The sequence below is a fragment of the Anser anser genome (genome assembly GCF_964211835.1).
Source record: "Anser anser genome assembly, chromosome: 11".
Taxonomy (NCBI): domain Eukaryota; kingdom Metazoa; phylum Chordata; class Aves; order Anseriformes; family Anatidae; genus Anser; species Anser anser.
This window is the reverse complement of record NC_139732.1, coordinates 22,433,209-22,453,667: the sequence shown is the minus strand read 5'-3', so window position 1 is coordinate 22,453,667 and position 20,459 is coordinate 22,433,209. Positions and strand designations below refer to the sequence as shown.

The 20,459-nt window shown below is 51.8% G+C and overlaps 1 protein-coding gene across 5 annotated transcripts in view; it reads right to left on the bottom strand.

The window, feature by feature from the left end:
* ZNF469 (zinc finger protein 469) overlaps positions 1-20,459 on the bottom strand; it is a 230,424-nt gene that overhangs the window by 108,402 nt on the left and 101,563 nt on the right. Inside the window, exon 1 of one of the 5 annotated variants that reach the window (XM_083851756.1) lies at positions 6,771-8,654. The exons of 3 other annotated variants lie outside the window; for them this stretch is intronic. The gene's annotated coding sequence lies outside the window, so the exon portion shown is untranslated. Of the gene's footprint in view, positions 1-6,697; positions 6,717-6,770; positions 8,655-20,459 lie in introns of those variants that run through there. One more of the 5 variants, XM_083851757.1, reaches the window with a different exon arrangement.

Sequence of the window (20,459 nt, the reverse complement as noted above, 5' to 3'; positions counted from 1 at the left end):
TTCTTCACGTGGCTACGTCCAACACACTCCTTTTCAAGGACTCCAAAAGCGGCTTTGTTTTCAAAGCGGCCAAAAGTTTTGTAAAAGTCGTTGTGGACTGCAGGCACTCATCACCTCTGAAAATCAGACCGCTTATCTGCCACGACGCCCAGTTCAGCAAACACACGACAAGCGCTCGAGCAGCTCCACTGAGCAGAGGCAGCTTCGATGCACGGGCTGTATTTTGGATCAGTCGCTTGCAGATAGCCCAGAGAAAAAGTATTTCTTCTCCCTCCACCAAGCTTTAGGATAGTCAAGCCCATGGGACGCCGTGAGCTGCTGTTTGCTCGGCTGCAACCTGATGGAGGAGGCTTGGCAGAAGGCAGGTTAATCCCCGTGCCGGCCCACCTCAAAGCCAGCGATCACAATGATGATTATTTAATATTTCTGCTACGGCGGTACCCAGAAGCTCCAGCACGGAGCAGGATGCTGTCCTGCTCCGCTCTGCACAAACCAAACGCTTTGAAGGCAGCAAACCCTGCTCTGAGATGCTGCAGGAGCTGCACCAGCGGCTTCCCAGGCGCTCTTTGAGCACAGACAAAAGCCATAAAAACCGGGCTGCAGGGAAGAACCAGGAAACGGGTAACGCGATAGAAGGAATTTCTCCATCTATAACCATCACAACTCCATACGGTTGTTTAAAATAAGGAATAGAGACTGTTTTCTTTGTGGAAATCCTATGTTTATTATTAGTTATGCCTCTGAGTATAAATAAATATGTAATGGATTGCATATTGGTTAATTCCCTTCATTGTGCACTTAATTGCTTCCTTGTTTGCTTTATACTTTCCACTCTGCTATATCCTCATATTTCAGCATAAGCTCATCCCTTCCACATTTGTTTATTGTGTCTACGTTTCCAGAAACTGAAAGGTCAAGAGAAAATATGATTTGTTATGGAACTTGCTAACACTAACACAGCTCCGACGTACAGCGCAGCTCCCTGCCCTGCCTTGGCACCGGCTGCCACCAGGGAGGCAGCTCCTTGCTCAGACACCCACCGGCCTCAACGCCGGGCAAACCAGGTCGCTGACAGCAAGGAGGCAGCTTCCCTGAAAAGCCCTCCCCCCCCCCTTTTTTTTTTTTTCCTTTCCCGGTACAGGAGGCTTGTGTTCGAGGGCTCTGCTCTCCTCCCCAAAGAGGACATTCTCCGAACCCGCAGGCCAGAGGCTCCTTGGGCAAGGGATGCAGCCAAAGCTGATGGCCCCCTGCCAGGCAGCACCTCCTCACCCCGCTCTGGTGGGGCTGCCGCAGGCTGAGAAATGAGTCAGCAGCCCCGCTGGCACGGCCGAGGGCGCTTCCCAGCAGGGCCGGTGGGTTTGGGGACGTGGATGCCCTCACGCACAAGGCAGGGCCGAGATGCCGCGTGCTGCGGAGCGCAGCGAGCACCGCAAGGAGAGCCCCGGGGACAGGGACAGGGCCTCTCCGGACCCGTAGCAGCGACGTGCTTTGCGTGGTTTTGAATGGTGAAAGTGTCCTGTAGTGCTGACAGCTTCTCTATCTGCTCGCCGAGCCCCAGCAGCACGAAGCCCCCACCCCGGCTGTGCAAACCTAATCACGCAGCCTCTGCAACGCCGTGCATACACCCTGATCTTCATCTCCAAGAGGAGAGGGGAGGAAGCAGCAATTCTGACTACGCGCACCACGTGCCTTCATGCTGAAATCTTCGCAGACACCTCCGGGCCGCGTGGGAACGGGTTTCCATTTGGGTTTGTTCTGGGGGCAAAGCACTGCTGCTGCTTCACGGCCGAAGCAGGGGTGGGAAGCGCGCGTTCCCGCTGAGAGCATATTTCGAAGGTGAATGCATGAGGGAAGTTGCTCTGAGTTCATTACTGGAAGTGCAGAGAAAGACACGCTTCTTCCAAACGAATATTAGATCAAGCTGACGTTTGCGCGCAGCGTACAGACGGGCAGGGAGAAACGTGTCCCGTAGGACACAGCCGCACGAGAAGGTGTGCTGGGGAGGGTGGCCGAGTTCCCCTAAAGCATCCAGGAGCAGGCAGACTCGGGATGGCACAGAGGGCCTCCTGATCCTCCAGGAACAAACTCCAGAGACGAGCATCATCTTTCCCACTGGGCTGCGATCCTTCCCCGACAAGCAGACCTCCCGTAGGTACCTCCTCGGGCAAGAAGAAGGTGTTGCTGCTCTCAGCACCATCAGGCAGTGCCATGTGCAATGTTTTCCTACCCCATCCCTGAGGATGAAGGCTGTCACCACCACCAGTGCCTGACTAGCACCGTTATTTATTTTTTTCAGACCTGTCCTCAGACTATAAAGCTGCCCAGAATTTCCAATAGGCAACCGTCTGTTAGGATTCCCGCCCTCGGCCCGGTTAGTCCTTGTGCTTCTCCAAAACCAGGGCCAATTTTTGGTAAGCAATCAGAGGCTTAAAATTCCTAACTCAACCTTATTAGAGGTAAGGAGAAAAAATATTCAGAGACATGAAGTGAATTCCTGGCTAATTCCTCGGGAGACCCAATCAATGGAAGGCTTCTCCTCTCTGTTTATTTTCTTCCCAGCAGAAGTTCTGGTCTGTCGTCTTCTGATTCCAAAAACCTATTGCGCTCCACACCCAGGAGCCATGACATCAGAGGATATTTTAGGAAGACAAATTCGTCCCCAACCCAGGTTTGGTCTCGTTCCCTTTCCCTCACACAACCCCACAGCTTGCCGCCGAGTAAAGTCAAAGCTGGCTACTGGGTGCCAAACCTGGAGGTGAAGTGGGAATCTAAAAAAGAAGGAATTGTCTTTTCCAGTAATTTCCCTCTGAAGAAATAATATGCTTGGCTTGTCTCTGTGTTGATACAAGGGTGACTCATTAATCCAACAATGTGAGACTGTTTTAAGGTTAATGGCAGGCATCTAGAACTGGCACTGTGTCAGTTGGCAGCTCCCGAGCTCAGCTAAAAAATGCGCTTTTATCGCTGTAATATATCCGGAATGCAGCCGTACCTAAAGATTTCATTCTCAGACTCATTTTTTAAGGGAAGGCTATTCTCAGAGTCCATTTGTTCCTGGCTCTGAGCTTTGCTAGAAGATTACTCTCGCAAACCACTTGTGCCCATTCGTTGTGTCTTTGGGGAGCACCAGGGCTCAGCTGCACCTTTGCATTTCCTCATTTTACCTCGGTTCGGTCTGACCCCAGCCTTTGGGGAAGATGTTGGACTTGCTCAGCTTGCTGCAGGAGACCACGAAATCTCCTCAGTGGGAGCAGGAGTTTTATAACTCTCCCAGCGCCATCCCTTAGAGCATATCTGGGAGCAAGCTCTGCGAGAGGAAAGCCCAAAACGTCTACAGCCCTTCACCTGGGAGCTGAAAAACGCTGCTCTCTCTCCCCCCAGTTTACTAGTTTTTCAAGGAGACCTCCAACAAAAACAACAACCAACAGCGGAATTTCTGCTATGAAGAAAAAAACAGAGGAGCTAAAATAAGTACTTCCACCCTTCCTACATCATAAAAAGAAGAGGGGAAAAAAAAAAAAAGAAGCAAGAATATTCTCCTCTTGCACGTCACCTCTGAATTTTCCTTTAACTTTTAAAAGATGTTTGCTTGGTTGGTTACAGCCATCCTGTGGACAAATGCCTACATCCTTACTCACAAACTGCTCCGGCAGAATTCCCAGGGAAAACAGCTGGCCAAGTCTTCAAACGCTTCATCCAGCCCTACCCAAGCCAGGGCCATGCTGAGAGCTGCAAACTCAGCCCCCTCAAAGACGGCCAGGCTGCCATGACAAGAGAGGGGAATAGGGAAATTTATTTTTCAGCATCAAAGGCTTCTGCTCCCTTCTAAGACAGACGCTCCCAGGCTTTGAAGTGCTCTCCTGCAGCACCGCAGCCGAGCAGAAGGGTAAGTCAAGCTCCACGCACCGAGCACCACAACGGCCATCCTGGGACCCGAGACCCATCCAGGCTTGGATTTGCTTCCAGCAGTGGCTAAGAGCCATGGGAAGAGTATAAAAACCAGGAGCATAAAGTGATACTCCCCTATTAGAGTCTATCAGCCTCCAGCTTTTTTGCATCACGGAGATGGACCAAGCCAGGTGCTCTGTCTTCACAGTTATTAGTCCCGGGCTCGTGCTCCAGCCAAGGTCCGTATGGGGCTGGCCCGCCGGTTCTCTGCGAGGCTTCCAAGTCCCATAACCCCACGTAGCTTTGAGGTGCAGCATAACAGCGCTTGTGAAAGTGGCCCGATGAGTTTCGTATTAGGTTAGGCCTCATTACACATCTGCTTAGTGTTTGTAGGACCATGCCTCAAAGCTTAGGGTTGTTTTTTTCCAAAGATAATGATCCTTTTTCTGTAAGATTCCCAGTGACAGCACAATACATCATTCTAACCATGGGCAAAGCTCTCAAAATGCAAACCTGCTGCTGCAGCTCTCTCAGAAACGTATGTAATATTTTAATCAGCCCTGTAATACCAGACTTACACACCTATAAGCTGAACAGACAACTCCCAGAGATTCGGGATTAGAAAACACATCTGCTGGAAGGCTTTGGAAAAAAGTGGCCTCCGTTTATTAAGTACAGGGAAGTTACAAAATGTAAATAAGCCCAGTAAGCTCTCTCTGCTTTTCATCTTATGAGATCTTGTAGCTTTGTACTGAGGAACAGACCATGGCATACTCCTGAACTTGTCACACAGTGACATTTGTTCACAGGCTGCAAACCTTTATCTTCCTCTCCTGTACCTGCACGTGTTTTGCTGAATGCCCCATAAAAAGGTCACTCATCAACAGCCCTGCCCCACAGATCTCCATCCGCCGGCAGCGACCTGAGGACCCTGTGGCAAGGAAACACCTTGCAGGCTGAGCACAGCCCTCGCTTTCCAGAGGAATGCCACTGCGACAAACAGAGAAAGACACTTGCTCCCAGCTGGGCATCGTGCACCTGAAGATGTTCAATTCTTGAGGCTCCAGCACCCTCCTTCTTTCTCTTACATCTGCTCAACACCTAGAACACCGGTGGACAACCAGAACTCCTGTGCATATTTGAGGTAACATAAAGCATTAACAACGCTGGTCTTGCTCCAAAGCGGATAACAGCATCCTCATGAATAAAGGACCAACTCTGTGGGGCAGAACAGGACAACTTCAATAATACTTCCATCCTATTTTTAATCGTACAAGAGCAGCCCGTTTCCTGCTTCCCTATTCACCAATTGTCACGCTAAAGAAGCTCTCGCAATGACCACAGCTTCACATGCAGTAGGAACTGAACCAGCATCAGCAGCCACCACGTTGCCAACCTGACACCAATGCCACGAGTTTGCAAATCTCTGCCACAGTGGGAATCTGTCCTCGGCTGGGCACGATGGGTGCTGTTATTTGTTAAATGCACCATCCATGCAGTCGGCAACAGCACTGAATTTCCTGGGCAGAACCACGCTAGCGTGCAAACACCTCACCTGCTTGAATCGCATGCAAAGGGCACCTCAGGTTTGCTGTGATACTCCATTAGGCAGCAACATTTTCTGCTCCAGAAGCCCCAGGCTCTGGTGCAGGCAGGAGCAGAGCGGGCTGACGGCAGCAGAGGGCAGTGGTAGATTCGCACTGGCCAATTTGTCAGGATGAAAACACAGGCACATGTTCCTAATAACTCGCCCCGTGAACTGCAGGCGTGCACAGCCGCGGCTGAAGGGTTAAGCCTAGACATCTAGGAGAACAGGTGAAATTAAGGAGAGCACAGAAACCATGCCGTGGCTCAGGGCCCCAGTGTGGCAGCAATGCAGAAACCAGTAAGCACCAGCAGATACTGACTGCTTTGGCCCACACAGGCAGAGATTGCTGCTTAGAGCTGCCTTTGTCCCCATGAAGGTGCGTACCCTCGGGACAGCACTTTGCTCCAAAAGGAGGAAAAAAAAAAAAAAGCATGCTGAGCTCCAGTAATAAAAATTTGGAGGGGCCAGGCTGGGTGGAGGAGCCAGGGCAGCGTGGCCAGCCCAGCACAACCTGGTCTGCTCCTGCAGCGCACAAACATTTCCCATTAACAGCCCCGCTCCTCTCACTCGTACCGGACTGAAATTACACAGCTCTTCCAGCTTGCTCTATGAATAGCTTTAATTTTTAATGCGACTTCTCCCCAGGCCGGAGAGTTCTGTGAAGAACGGCAGCAGCAAACAGGACAATTAAAGGCTTTTAACAGCTCCAGAAAGCCAGGCCACCGACCACGCTAATCACTAGCAGCTTTCCTTGCTCCTCTCCCTGCGTTTCGCTGCACGTGAAGCCGGTGTGCTTACAGCACAGAGCCGACAGCGCGAGTGAGAGGCGGGCCGAGCAGGACCAGCTGCTCCTGCCAGAGCGACGAGCTCCATCCAGCTCCGGCATCCTCACGCTCCCCTGGCCCTGAGGGGGAGAGCCCCCATCGCGCTGCCCGATCCCGGCCTCGGCAGGGCCCAGGCCTCCCGCGTGCAGCCCCCCCGCCGCGCCTGGTGCCCCCCAGCCCCGCGGTTCCCCCTCACGCCAGCCCTGACCCAGCTGTCCTCCAGCGCGCGCGCGCTCCTCAGCGTGTCACCCTGACATTTCGCCGTTTCGGCTCCTAACCAGACATCTCGGCCTTGGCCTGTGGCACCCAGCGAACAGAGAACAGCTGCGGAGTGCTTCAGGCCAGACAGCGAGCCATTTTCTAGAATTTTAAAGGTCGGGAACTAAATTCATCTCACCACAGCGACGGGCCTGTGTTCCACCACAGCAACAGGCCCGACCCTTCCAGTGCTGGTGTCTCCAGCGCCTTACCGGAGCCCTGCTGAGCATGACGCTGCTCTTGACAGACACTCGAGACCTTTCGGCGGACATTAACTCCAGTACCACACATCCTACTTTCTGCGAGTTCATTTCAGTGTGTGCTAAGGCTTTCCCTTTCACGATTTGGCCCCCTTCCTCGCTGGCCGCGTGCCTGTAGCTGGCAGTTCCAGCATCCCAGCAGATCCATAAATAATTCAACAGCTTGCTAAAAAAAGTGATCAATCATGTTTATGGTTCTGAGACATGTCGAAAACGTAGGCAGAGACCCAGAGTACCAGGAAGAAGTCAGGAGAAAGCAGAGGGGCTAGCTTAAGGCGAAGCATCGGAGGGGCCAACTGCAATAGGACTGAGCTGCTCAGAAAAGGAGAAGAAGAAAGAAAACACCCAACTTTCAATTAAATCTTCAACAAAGTAATAAAAAACTTTTCCTTTCCAGATGAGAATATTTCAGGGCCCTAAACAGCCGTGTGAGAAGTTCCAGCTCAAGCAAAGCTTTAACACATCTTCCAGTAGCATATGCTTTAAAAATCACACAAGAGAAAAGCGTGCATTTCTTTGGCTATTTGTGCCTATTTATTTCCCAGCTCTAGCAGCAAAGTATGCCACAGAGACAAATTTCATCTATCCTTATGGCTACTGCTCCTCCACTGATATGCAAATACCAGCATTCATTCATGCTCGTTTTGAAGTTTATTAGTCCATTTTCTACACCGCTGTTATTTTAGTAACGCCATCCGAACCAGAAATCATAATTCCGTGTCCTGTACCGCGCAGATATGGGCGTAAAATTAAAAGCCTGTTTTCTCCTACAGAGATCTCCAGATCTTTCTGGCAGGGAGACTTTTTGACAACTGCCTGGGCTCCAGCCCATGCTGCTGAGTGCTGTTTTCTTTTCAGTTTTCCTTGCTTTGGCTGTTGTACGAGATGTAGTGAAAAGAGGCAGAGGCTTCTATTTATTTATTTATTTACATACAAACTATATGTAAAAGCAGGGGCTTATGTTAGCAGGGGAGCGTGCCAGCATTCCTGACCCTGCTTGTCATGCATGCGGGGGAGGTCCCCTCCAGCGCTGCTAGCAGGACACTGCCCCCATTTTCCACAACTCTCTCTAGAAAGAGGACCACACCAAAACTCTGGGGTTGAGGCAAACATTCCTTTTCTTACTTATTCAGCAAGAAAAATGGGACACGGAGATGAGCTTACAGCTGAAGCAGGCCTTCAGCTGCCAGTCCACCTGTGACGCTAACAACAGGGTTTGGAGCAGGATCAGTGGGTCAGGCTTCAGTGTCATATGCAGCATCTCCCATCATGGATTAAATGGCATTAGAGGAGGATAAAGGCAACAAAGGAATTTGGGATGGAAAAGACCCCTTTATTCCTAATCTGCCCAGGTGCACGTATGTTCACAGTGAAGCATGCCGCTCAGTTTGCAGTGGTTGAAGCAGAAGAATTCCTTCTGCTCTGTTGGAGACACTATGTTAGACCTTGAGAAAACTTCCCCTGTAGTAAAACATGACATTGAACCCCCTAGCAGAGGTTTTCAGTGCTGGAGTTCCTGATACAACCCCGCTTCTCATCTAAACTGCAAACCAGAGGCGGTTCCTGGTCATTTTCTGTCCTGTCCTCATGGTACCATGCTCCACGTAGCTACGGACAGAGTAAGATAAGAAGAAGCTGAAAGCAGTAAGAAGACTGAGAACATACTGAGTTCCTTATGTAAACTCTCCTCCCTCTGAAGCAAATAATCCTATTCCAAAGTAAAAATAGCAAGGAGAAGTGCAGCTGCTTGCTAACAACTGGACTTACTTATTCTCATGGAAGCAGGCGGACAGCTGAGGGGAGCAGGACGAACGCTGTGGACATTTTGGATGACTGGCCTAAGGAAAGAGGTCCTGACAGATCTCCTAAACATTGCAAAATGCTGAATTACTCACCCTATTGACACTGCATGCTCCACGCCATTTATCTTTCTGTGAAGCACTAATATCCAGCTTTTTTCAAAGCCACAGATGCACACGCATTTTGAAAAGCCTTGCAGATGCGGTGGCACTTCAGGATGACCAGCTGGAGGGGACAGCTCCGTTCCCATCTCCGCGTGTTCCCCACGGAGCCTGCGGCCAGGCGGGGAAGGCAGACGGCTGCTGTGTCCTTCCCACCTTCCTCCCTGCACACTCGCCCTGGCTCTCTTGCAAACAGCTTCACTCCACCCCTCCGCAGAGATGCTGGTCTCGAGCATCAGACGTTTCCCGGTTTAATCACAGATTTGACAAACTGCCCGGCAAGAGCCCACTGACAGCCTCCCAGTGCCCAAGGTACACAGCTTTACAGGACGCGTTCAGGCACAGGAAAAAGTTGGCACAAAGATGCAGTTGCCTCTCAGCACACTGGTTTGCCACGGCCTCAAGCATCACCCATGCTACAGGAGCAGGGACCGGCTGGATTTGTGGCCAGCCAGGATCACGTTGCTGCTCCATGGCAGCATTACACACGACACCGGGGCACCTAAAGTCCCAGAGTTAGCTCACAGCAATAACATAATTCAACAGGTTTGATACACGTAAGTAGAAAATCTCAGCCGCCTTTATTAGCACTAGGAAGATAAATGCAAAGGAGGAAAAATGAGAAAGTGCAAATTGGGTGCGTGTTGGGCAGCCCCTGAAGGCTCCATGCACCATCTTCCTTAGGCTCTTCAGACTGAAGGCTTTTGGGCAAAACACTGCTTGCAGAGTTTTCCTATGGTGCCAGAGGCAGGTAAATGGGGTTAGAGGCAAACTCAGTTCCTCTTGCACCCAGTCCTTCCTGGACTTCCAGGTCCTTCCATCAGCAGGGAGGCACAAAGCACCAGCCCCCTGGCTGGCAGCGCATCCTCCTCTCAGCCAGCAAGCAGGGGCCACGTCTCTCCTAGGGACACCGGCGGGGACAACGGCGCAAGATTGGCACCAAGGTTATGTTGTGCAATGCTCAAGGAGCGGGACCGGCTTTATAGGACTGGCAAAAACAGATGAAAAAAGAAAAAAGGAGAGAAACAGCGGTGTGGGTGGAGATGCGGTGGCTGCACCCAGTGCCTTGCGCCTGGGAGCTGCACGTCGGGTGAAGCAACAAAGGCACTTAGCAGGAGGTGGTGTCAAACCCATCTGCAACACGTCTCCCGGGCGGTAAGGATGGGGCTGGCTGCAAGCCTTAGAGCGAAAAGATGTTTCCAAGATGTAATTGCCTCTGGCACCTTCTGTGGGGTGGGTGGGTTTAGAGGGTGCCTGTAATTCAATTGCCTCCAAAGGATGAAAGAGACTTGCTTCCTTTTCCCAAAGAAATAAACATTAAAAAAAAAAAGGAAAGAAAAAAGGGACAAAAAAGGGGAAAAGGGAAAAAACTGGAAAAAGGAAAACATCCAGGTAAGAGTTTCGTTTGGGAACAGAGTCCTCCAAAATGTAGGAGGTAGGACAAATAAGTTTCTGGAGAAGCTATGCTGAGAACTTGGCCATGGGGAGCTTCCATCCCAAACATGCCTTATTGCTGTTGGGCTAGGAGGCTAACTGCAAGTCCAAAGGAAAGCAAAAAAAATAAAAAATCAATGGAACTAAGCTTTAAAGACACTAACATCCAAATGCTACTTGGACACTGGCAAGCACACGCTCCCTTTCAAACTTGAGGAGAAGCAAAAACAAACACGCTGCTACTGGGAACACACTGGAGGTCCTGAGCAGGGGACAGGGAGAGGAAGCTCCTCGCCAGCACACACAAACACCCGCCCCAGCCTGCACGCATGGAAGAGGAGGAAACACAAAATACCCTGCGATGCTGACACCGGCCTCATGTCCCCACCACCTGCCCGCTGCTGTTTCAGGGTGGAGGAGTTGCCAGCCAGCAGCTGCCTGCCGGGAGGAGCTGCAGCACACCCCTGCCAGCTCTACAGCATCTTCCTGGGGTCCATTTCTTGCAACGTGCCTCGTGCATCTGCTCCCTAGGTGGTGGCAAGCACCCAAGGAGTAGCACATTTCAGGTATTGTTAAGGAAGCTGCACTTCACCTACCCATAGAGTAAATGAGGGATTAATGTAATTTAATGTTTTATGAAGCCAAGAAGGGCTCAAAAACAAAGAAAAAAACAACCAAACAAAAACCAGGGACCTAAGGGACCAACGTTGCCACCCATTCCCCACAGCCAACAGCCGGTACGTTCCTTGCTCTGTGCCAGCCGTCAGCCCCAGGCAGAGCTCTGCAGACCTCTTCCAGCCTCCTGCCGGCTCCAGCACCATCCTCCTCTGCAAAGGGCACAATTGGACCATCCTGACAGCCCTTTGCTCTCTTCCGAGGGGGGCTTTTGGGTGAAGAAAGGTGAGTTGGGGGCTGCACTCGAGGTGGCACACAGGGCAACAGCTCCCCAAAAGGGTTTACGCTTCTGAATCCTCCAGCAGGGTTTGGTAGGAGGCTGAGTGCCTCTGCTGGCTGCCTGCACGTAATTAAAGACCTGCGAGTGCACCTCTGGCAGGTAATCTTACCACTCTCCTTCTCATATGTTTTTTATAGCCCCACTGGCAAAGCATTTGACAGCTTCACGACCTTGAACGCGTTCAGCTGTGCGAGGGAGGGCAGAGCTGGCGTTTCCATTTCCCAGCAGGGGCAGAGGAAAACAAGGCAAGTCGCTGGGGAAACACAGGACAAAACAGAAAGGGGACTTGGATTCCCCTAAACCGAAAGCCACTCTGCTAGAGCAAGGAAAAATCTCCCTCGAGGAGGCCAGCTACCATCACACCAGCAATTAAACATCTCGAGTCTGTTTGCAAGGCTCTGGCACAGAGGCAGCCGTGGGAATGCAGCGCGGGGCGGTGGGAGCGCGGTGGTCACCAGCGCCCTGACCCTGCCAGCAGTCATTCCTCCCAGGCCCAATTTCATCTTTGGCTCTTCTCGGCATTTTTGGGTTTGTTTTCCGCAAGCATTGCGACACTGCTAATAAAAAGCGGCAGGGCTTTGCAGGGTGCCTCGGGCAGGGCCTTTGTGAAGGCCCGCGAGCATCCACGGACACACAGGGGGAGGCCGCACGGCGTCAACAGAGAAAGAAAAGGAAATAGTGGGATTTATGGATGCTTTGCTCCTATAGATGGGTTGGTTCCCAGCATTTCCTTAAAGGAACTAACTTCCTTTGCTTCTTTTGGCAGTGAGAGATGTGGAAAGCCAGCACTCCCTCTGCTGAGAGGAGTAAAGTGAAAGGAGGGAGCATCAGGTCCTGAGAGCCAGGAGCACCACAAACCTCTTTTTAGGTCACGTAAAGGTGTCCAGGAGGGTGCTTCCAGGGGCACAGGGATGGCTGGAGGGCGGATTCGAAGGATGGAAAGGTAGAAAAAATTAGGAAACGGTCGTTGAGCGTTGCCACGTGCAACACATGCCCTCGTGACTTGTTCAACAGCAGCGTCCTCCCTGCCCAGCACCGCTCACATCAGCGCCAGCTCCTGCGTACGGGCACGTCCCGCTCCTGGGCTCGAGGGGGGCACGGACGTGAAGCTGCCATCGTAAAACAACGTGAGATGGTAGGCGACTGGCTGATCCGGCCTGCAATACAAATGGCTTGCCAGAGACCGGCAAGAGGTTGTATTTCCTAAAAACATTCGCAGCCATCCTAGGAAGGGTAATTCCCATTTGTCAACTTGAGGTTTTCCTGGCAGTACCTTCTAATCTCTTGGCACCGGTTTGCGAGTTAAAGCAAACAGATGTGTACGGTCGCAGATCTAACTCGTGCATGCACGTCAGGTGTGCGAGCTGATCAAAAGCCTCCTACCAAACGTCAGGACTGCATTCTGATGACAAATTAAGTTTTGACTAATTCTTCCAAGCGATCTGTTTCCCCGGAAATTATCAACCATTCATCAAAAATTTGGGAACAAATTTGTCTGGGTTTCGGTCTGTAGTGTTTTGTTCTCTCCAGGAGGAAAAATCCCAATTTTCCCTCGGGCAAACCCCTTTTCCTTTTAGCTCCAGCACAGCACGACCTGCATACGCCATCAGTGAAACCTTGCTCTCTTAAGTTGGAGGAATCATAACAAATGGAAGAGAATCAGCAGCGTAAAGCTAAAACCACTTCTTTTTTTTAGCACCTCTTTTCCCTGAGCACTTCCACGCACACATACATTTATAGTATGTATATATAAATAAATAAATAAAAATATAGTATATGTATGATCCTTATGACAGTATATCCACCTTAGGAGCAGAGTGGAGCCCAGCCAAGCTGACTGCCCACCCGAGCAGCTGGACAAGACGCAGGGCTCCCCACACCAGCACGGGCTGCATCGCTCTGCCCGCTCACGCTCACGCCCCCTCCGAAGGTGCTGAGCTGCAGGTTTCACGCCAAGCAGCACCTCTGCTATCAGCCGAGCCCCGCGCCACGGGCACGAAGCGATCTGAATCCATGCTTTTACCACCACGTCCAGCCCATTCACACCAACGCCGCTGAATTTCTGCGAGGGTGGCTGCTACGGCACTTCCCTTACGCTGCTGATGGGATGGAGCCCCAGTCAGACGTGGATGTTCGGAGGTGCCTGAAGAGCACAGGTTTCACACGGGTTTCGTTTGCTCGCAGGGGCTGGATGGGATGTAGCACTCCGACACATCCTGCTGCCAACAGCAGCCACGCAGGATCCTGCGCAAAGCCCTTCTCCTTGCCGACTTCGCTGTTTTCGCCTCCTTACAACCCGGCCAGCAGCAGTTGTCTGTGGCGGGGGAGGAGGGTGTTGTGCAAAGCCTGCAGCCCCCGGGGAGCCTCCGAATTCCCTATCAGCAGCCAAGTCCTTTGGACAAGCTCCTCTGCACGCAAAGCTGCTGGGACAACCGAGGGCGTTTGTCAGCAGGATTTCCCTCACCGTAATTTAAGGCAGGCGTGTGCTCAGCGAGGCCGCAGCCTGCCTTCCTACAACAAAAATCCCATCCCTGCTCTCTAACCGGTTGCTGGCTGCCTTGCTAACACCCAGGTACGCCGTGGTTTAGGGATGACAAAACAAACCCTAAACTGTCACCTCGCTGTCACCATCAGCTGCTGCCCAACGCCACGGCTGCAGCCCTGGGTCGGGGTGCAGGCTCGGCGGTGATTCTGGAGATGCCTTCATTTGCCCGCAGGCTTTATCAGCACGTGGGGGGGACCCTGCCTGAATCTGTGCTGTCCAAATATTGCCAAAAAAATGGGCTCAAAAATGTCATCTTGATGGCCTTCATCTCCACGCTCTGGAAACCCCTCCAGGACTTCAGAAATATTTGAAAGGGCCGACCCTCTGCGACACGCTCTTGGGTTGCGCATGTGTGACATGCTAGGGCTACTCCTTCTGCCCCATAACCCAACTTAATAGCTCTTTTACTCAACTTATTTTGTTTTCTTAACTTAAAGAAATCAAAAAGTGTTAAGTTTTTGATCTGGCACCGCCTGGCGAAGCAGCAAGCTGCATTACCCACGCCTGCTCACTGCCACCTCCGAGCGCCTTCTGGACCTCAACCTCCCTTCCTACGTTTGATCCCACCAAAAGAACATGGGATGGTGCAAAACTTAAACGTAAAAAGCAACAGGAGCGCTTCAGAAATAGTAACAGGCCGTCACTTCCCTTCACCCCAAAGCTAATATCCTCTACAGAGCCGTCTCATGGGGGCTTCAGAGCCAGAGGGGCAACAGTGAAAAATGGAAGAGCAAGACAGGTCCATATTTCAAACACGTAGCGTTGAACAAATCTGAATGCCTGAGAAGATACAAGTTTTTGCCTGATTAAGGGACTTAAGGATTTGGCCCACACTGCTTTTTTGAGTGAGAATACCAGAGGAATTGAGTCTTTAGGAAAGCTGGGCAGTTCCCCCCTTAAATCAGTTATCGCTGCAATCCACAAACAGCTGAGACATACGAGCCTTGTCACAACTGACATCCTAATGAGTCAACACATAATAAAAAAAAAAAAAAAAAGTTGGCTAAGTTTTACCAGGCCAGGTGATGGAAATAGTTCAGTCACTTAAAAAAAAAGAAAGAAAAGGGAAAAGCCTTCTGATCAGCTACAAATCTGAGCAGGCAGCATCGCACGTCCCCACAACAAAAAGGAAGGCAAGGTTGGAAAAATGAGTCTGGAAGGCCCAGAGACCAAATGTATTGATAGGATAAATCGAGTTCTTGCTGCTAGGGGAGGAACGCACCAATAGTCACCACGGTTTTGGAGGCAGGGACTCGTCTAAACCAGAATCAAAGGAGCCTCCAGAAAGAGAGTTTCCCTTCCCTCTCCTTTGCTATCATTTAAAATACTGGAGACCAGATAACACATAACTGCTGGCCCGTAGGCTCCAGCTTTATAGCATTTCTTTTCAGGGCTGTTACAGCCCGGAAGGGTTTGCTTCTACTAAAAAGACCGGGGAACCATCAAACATTTAACGTGGGATCTCAAAGGCAGCAGTCTTGGAAGGACCTGCACGAGGAAAATCCTCCTGTGACATCCCAAATGGCCCTGCCTTTCCTCGCGGAGACCCGGGCCACCAGCTGTGCCCACCGAACCACCACTGGAGTCCCACCAGCCCCACGTGTGCCCAGCAGCAGCGGGCACGGACCCGAGGGGCGCTCAGAGCCATCACCCAGAAAGCCAGCGCTGGGTCTTGGCTCTGCCGCGTGCTGTCTGTGCAGGATTACAAACTGGGAGACCTCGGCGCAGGACCGCTATAGCACCAGGTATGTGAGCATTTGCAATGTAGGAGCACCCCCGGCTTTCAGCCGGACGTTTATCATAAACCCTACAGATAAATCTAGCCGTGCACTCACCCAGTTGCAACCAGTAACTAGCGAGGGCAGGACAGAGGTCCACCAGGCATTTTTCCAACAGTTATACTGTTTGGATGGGAGGCAATCAGAAATTCCCCCCAGAGATTTGCAGGATTGCTCACAGGACTGCTAAGATTTATTGCACGCATACGACACAACTGGGATGCTTAAAAAGAAACATATTTTTTGTGTAATTAGCCAAAGAAGGTAGGAGGAAAATATCAATTATAGGAAGGGACCACGTTCTCGTTCTGCTCTAATTCCAGTAAGAGTGAAATCCGGGAACTGATGTACTTCATTTTTTCTTTATTCTTCGCAAGCACACGGCTTGGCAGGAGCACTCCTCGAGCTCAAGGCAAGGAGAGGCTGCTCGGGCACATCTGAGGCCAGAGCCTCGGCACTGCAGCTGGTGTCAGGGCAGGAGGCTTTGCTCTTCTGATGAAGGGGACAAAGCATCATGCAGAGCTGAGCACAGCTCAGCACCCAGGGCAGTGAGTACAAAAGCCCAGTTTCCTAGCTTTTTTCTTTTTTAAAGACTCATCCCAATTATGAGCAGCCCAGAAAAGCCCAGCCCAGGGAACAGGCTCTGCTCAGCACCTGCCCCACAAACCTGCCCCTTTCCAAGCATCCTCACCAGACCCTTCTTGGAGCGGGAAAGTCTTTTCCAACCTGGCAGCTAGAAATCCACGGACCAATTCCCAGCATTTATAGGTAAATTTGTGACGGGGCCAGCTGCTTTGCAAGGTGCCAAGAGGTCGGTGCGAGCCCTCGCACCTTGCCAGCACACACACACTGCGGCTCAGCTCCTACCAGGGGACCCTGCAGGAAGCAGGTACAGCAGACAGCACTGGTGGCCATTCACACGCAGACCACCGCGGGACGTCCCAGAATACAGCTTCTTCTGGCCTCTACAGCAAGCTCCCAGAAGAGGAAACACCACGAATTTTGGCACTTTCTGACCTGCGCAAGAATCATCCCACGGGGACTCGGTAAGGGTTTGCCACGAGCAGCCCCAAGTGTTGCAAGAAGCCACGGAAGAGGTGACGGCTTTGCTGGGAGAACAGGCACGTCCCGGCTGCTGCCGGCTGCGGCTGTCTAGCCAGCATCTCCCTCTCCCAGGCCTTGCTGTCTCACCCCCACGTATTTCAAATTCTTTTAAAGGTCTCGACTTCTGAGCCAGCTTTCTGAGATGCTGGGAATCTCCATCACTGAGTCAGGAAGCACCACAGATGGGTAATACCTCAAAAACCCAGATCCGACTCACTCCTGAAGCATTCCTCCAGCATGAGCACGGATCGTCCTCCGACCACAATCAAGAGGACCGAGAGGCAGTGAGAAAAAAAGGGCACAGGACAGGGGCACGAAGCAGTCACTCCATGGAGGCAGGAGCAGGCTCAGGAATCACCATCCCCTGTCCCTTTGCCGAGCGCCTCCCCGTGCGCTCTGCCAGCGAACTCCGAAGCGCGCGCGCGCACGGAGGACGGAGATCTGAGGAACGCAGCAACGGCTTGTTTGTGTTCCCGCCTGACTGCAGCTGGATGTTGCTCAGAGGCAAAGCTGATGGGGACTTGATTTATTTATTGGATGATGTACGCAGTTCTAAAATATGGCACCTAACCCGCAGCTCCGGAGAGCCTGTTTAAAGGCGGACGTAAATCAAAGAGCACGGCAGAAAGCACAAGGGCCACGCGGGCTCCTGCTGCACACCTCCTCCACCTGTCACCTCTGCGTGCGCCCCAGCCCGTGGGGGCCGTGACCGCCCCCCCTTTGCAAACCGCTGCCGCCTCGAGCTGCTGCACGGGCACGGCCCCACGCCGCGGGACGCTGGCCCCCCTCCTGCAGCGCTTGCACAAGCCCCAGTTCACACAGTGCCGTGCGTGAAACCCGCTCTGACTCATCCCTCACAGCGACTGCAAGCATCAAGGAAAACCGTAACCAATGTGCTCGGTCTTTTTTTTTTTTTTATAACATATATATATATCTTTTTTCTTCTAAGGATGATTTCCCACGTTGGCTTTCGGCTCCTGCGTACGGTTCTGCCGAGGCTCACCCCAGCACCTGCCTCAGACCAGGGAAAGGCACCTCAGAGGATTTAGGGCTGCCTTCTATTTACGCTTTGTATCAACAAATTTTTTCATTTTTAATAACGTTGTCATCTCACCTATGTAAAATATGTATTAAAATTAAAACCCATAGAGTTTGGGTCTGTCGCTGTAGGTTAGGTAAACATCACTTCAATTTGCTGTTAGTCCTATGGTGAATGCTCAAATTTTTCACATTATTCAGCCAAACCATTTTTATTAAAAAAAAAAAAAAAAAAAGAGAATCTACAGCAGAACAATACAATTCATGCTCAGAATATGCGACTAGGCCATGAGCTCTCCTTGCTCCCAAGGGACATGACACAGGATCGCATGCCTCTCCCAGCAAAGCCCTGCCACGGGTTTAAAGCCCGGAGAGGGGGGCTTGGTGCTGGACATCTGCTGCTTAATTGCCAAGAGCTGGAAGTAACCCAAAGCCAAAGCAGCGAGCTTGTCCTAGAAGGCACAACCCTATAAAACACCCACACAGCCAGATCGGGGGCTGACACAGGTGAAGGATGCTCTAGAAGATAAAGCTCACCTCTTCCCCTTGGTCATGCAAGTTGCCCATCCTCTGACGCTATTAAGGTCCATGACAGCACCTCGCCACACCACCACAAGCGCTCCCCGGCTCATTTACACCTGCCACCTCTCCTCCCCATCCTGAAATCCCCGCCACCTCAGCGAGGTGAATCTGGGGACAGGATTATGGAGGCTTTACGTGGAAAGGGCATTAGGAAGTTTATAAGATTAAATACCTTCTAAGCACAACACACACGTGACCAGGAACCTCTCCAAGGGAAAACTTTACTTCCAACTTCTCACCTACAACGGAGGGAGAGCCCCTTTGCTCCCGCCAAGGCTGAAATTTAAGACTAATCATGGATTAAGCCACAGAAAGAAATTCTTTGTCTCTGCAAGGTTTAAATCTGTGCAAACCTACAGCGGTTCCACGACAGCGTAAAAGCAAGCCTCGTCCATCATTTCCTCCCAGAGAAAGCCCAACAAAGCAAGTCAAGTCTTGCTTCCCATAAATGAACTGTAAACATAATAAATATTATTAAATTCCATTAGACACTAAAAACTTGAAAGCCTTTCAGGGGGAGGGGGTAACTCCTGACATGGGGATGATTGATTTCCAGTAGAGTCAGGAATGTGACGCTTGCTCAACAGAAGTAAAGTACGAGCATTTAGGCTTTTGTCCCCAGCCAGGAACTGCAACACGCATGGCTCTGTCCAGTGCGGTAAGCGGTGATGATGGGCTCCTCAGCAGCAAGGTGGGTCCTGGCCAGCACCACTCACAGCTAAGCCAACACCGCTGCGAGGTGATGGATGAACCCTGGTGACTGCACATCTCCAAAACAGGGAGCAGAAAAAAAAAACGCACAATGCATACTGATGCTAACATGCCAAAGGACCTCGCCTTGTGTAACTCCTGTGTTTGAGCTGAAAAACAGCCATGTGTGCACACAGAGGCAGGTTTTAAATCTGTTTGGATATCCTGTAGTGCTCTCCCACCTGGATCCTCAGGCAGAGAGAGCTGCCAGCAAAGTCCAGGTTGGGCGGCGCGCTACGCGGTGCGCGTATCTCACTGCTCCTTGGCCGCTTCTCCCCAGGCAGCGCCGAAAGCTCGGATCCCTCTTGGAGGACGAAGCTGGTGAGGCGCCATAACTGAACATAACACCAGGACTCCCACGCACTCCCCGGAGGCTGGCCGAGCCCAGCCCTTCCACCCCGGCCACGTCCGCGCACCGCTTCCACGAGTCTAAGGTTTCTCAGAACCGGCCCCAGATGCTTGGAAGCTCGGGACAGCTCAAACAGCTCACGTGGCCTTCAGCCTGGAAGGGCAGGAGAAACCAAGCCGGGGTTGGATAACAGCAACCTGCGAGCCTCCCACTCCGGCCGAGCTCGGGGAACGCAGCTGCGGGAAGCCACGCGGGGGTGACCACCCCTGCCCTGCTTTGCAGCGGAGAGCTGGGGAGGGAGATGCTAACGTGGAAAACCCAGCGGCGTGAGCTCCAAGATCCCAGTTCCGTGGCCAGAGGTGAAGAGCTGGGGACGAAGTCTCCAAGGTCTTGTTTTCGACTTGGCCAAGGATCTGTTGTGCATCCCTGGCCAACAAAGTGCTCTGTTGCACCCGAGGAATGGAGATAATGGAGATGGAAGATGCTGCACGCGTGCAAAGAGCTTATTATTAGCACTGCTCACGTGTTGGCAGGCAGAAATGCGGGTCCTGACCTGGGCAGGGCGGAGGGTAGCACATACAGAGCCTGTTCTGCCTATTTTTTTTGGTCTGTAATCATACTCTGCTGTCATTAGCGCTGCATATTCAATAGGAGGCTTTCCTGATGTTTGGAGCCTAGCCACAGCCTCCTTCCCTGCTGCATACACGAGCTTTTCCCCGCTGTATTTTTCCCCGCTGTTCTCGATGGCTCGGTGAGCTGAGCTGCCTGTCCTGGGAGGGCGCGACTTCTGGGGAGAGATTCAGCTGGAAGTGGCTTGCAAACTGAAGGCCCCATTGAATTTTCAGCCTTGGATGTCGGGGCAGTAACCGGAGGCTGCTCCAAAGGCTTCTGGAGAGGTGTTTGCAGAGAAAAGGAGAAAGGATTGGGTGTGGAATCAAGCAAGTGGTAACAAGGGCCAGGTGGTGGTGAGGTGCAAACTACACGTTCACGACCTGCCTTCACAGCAGTTTTAAGCATCATGTCTCAGACAGAGAACACAGGAGGCGTTAACCAAGTTAACTACATTGGGAACCTTCTGCTTTCCCTGGACCACAACTGGCCAAATGTGGCTACATGCCATTGCTCCTGCTTCTGGGTGACACGTT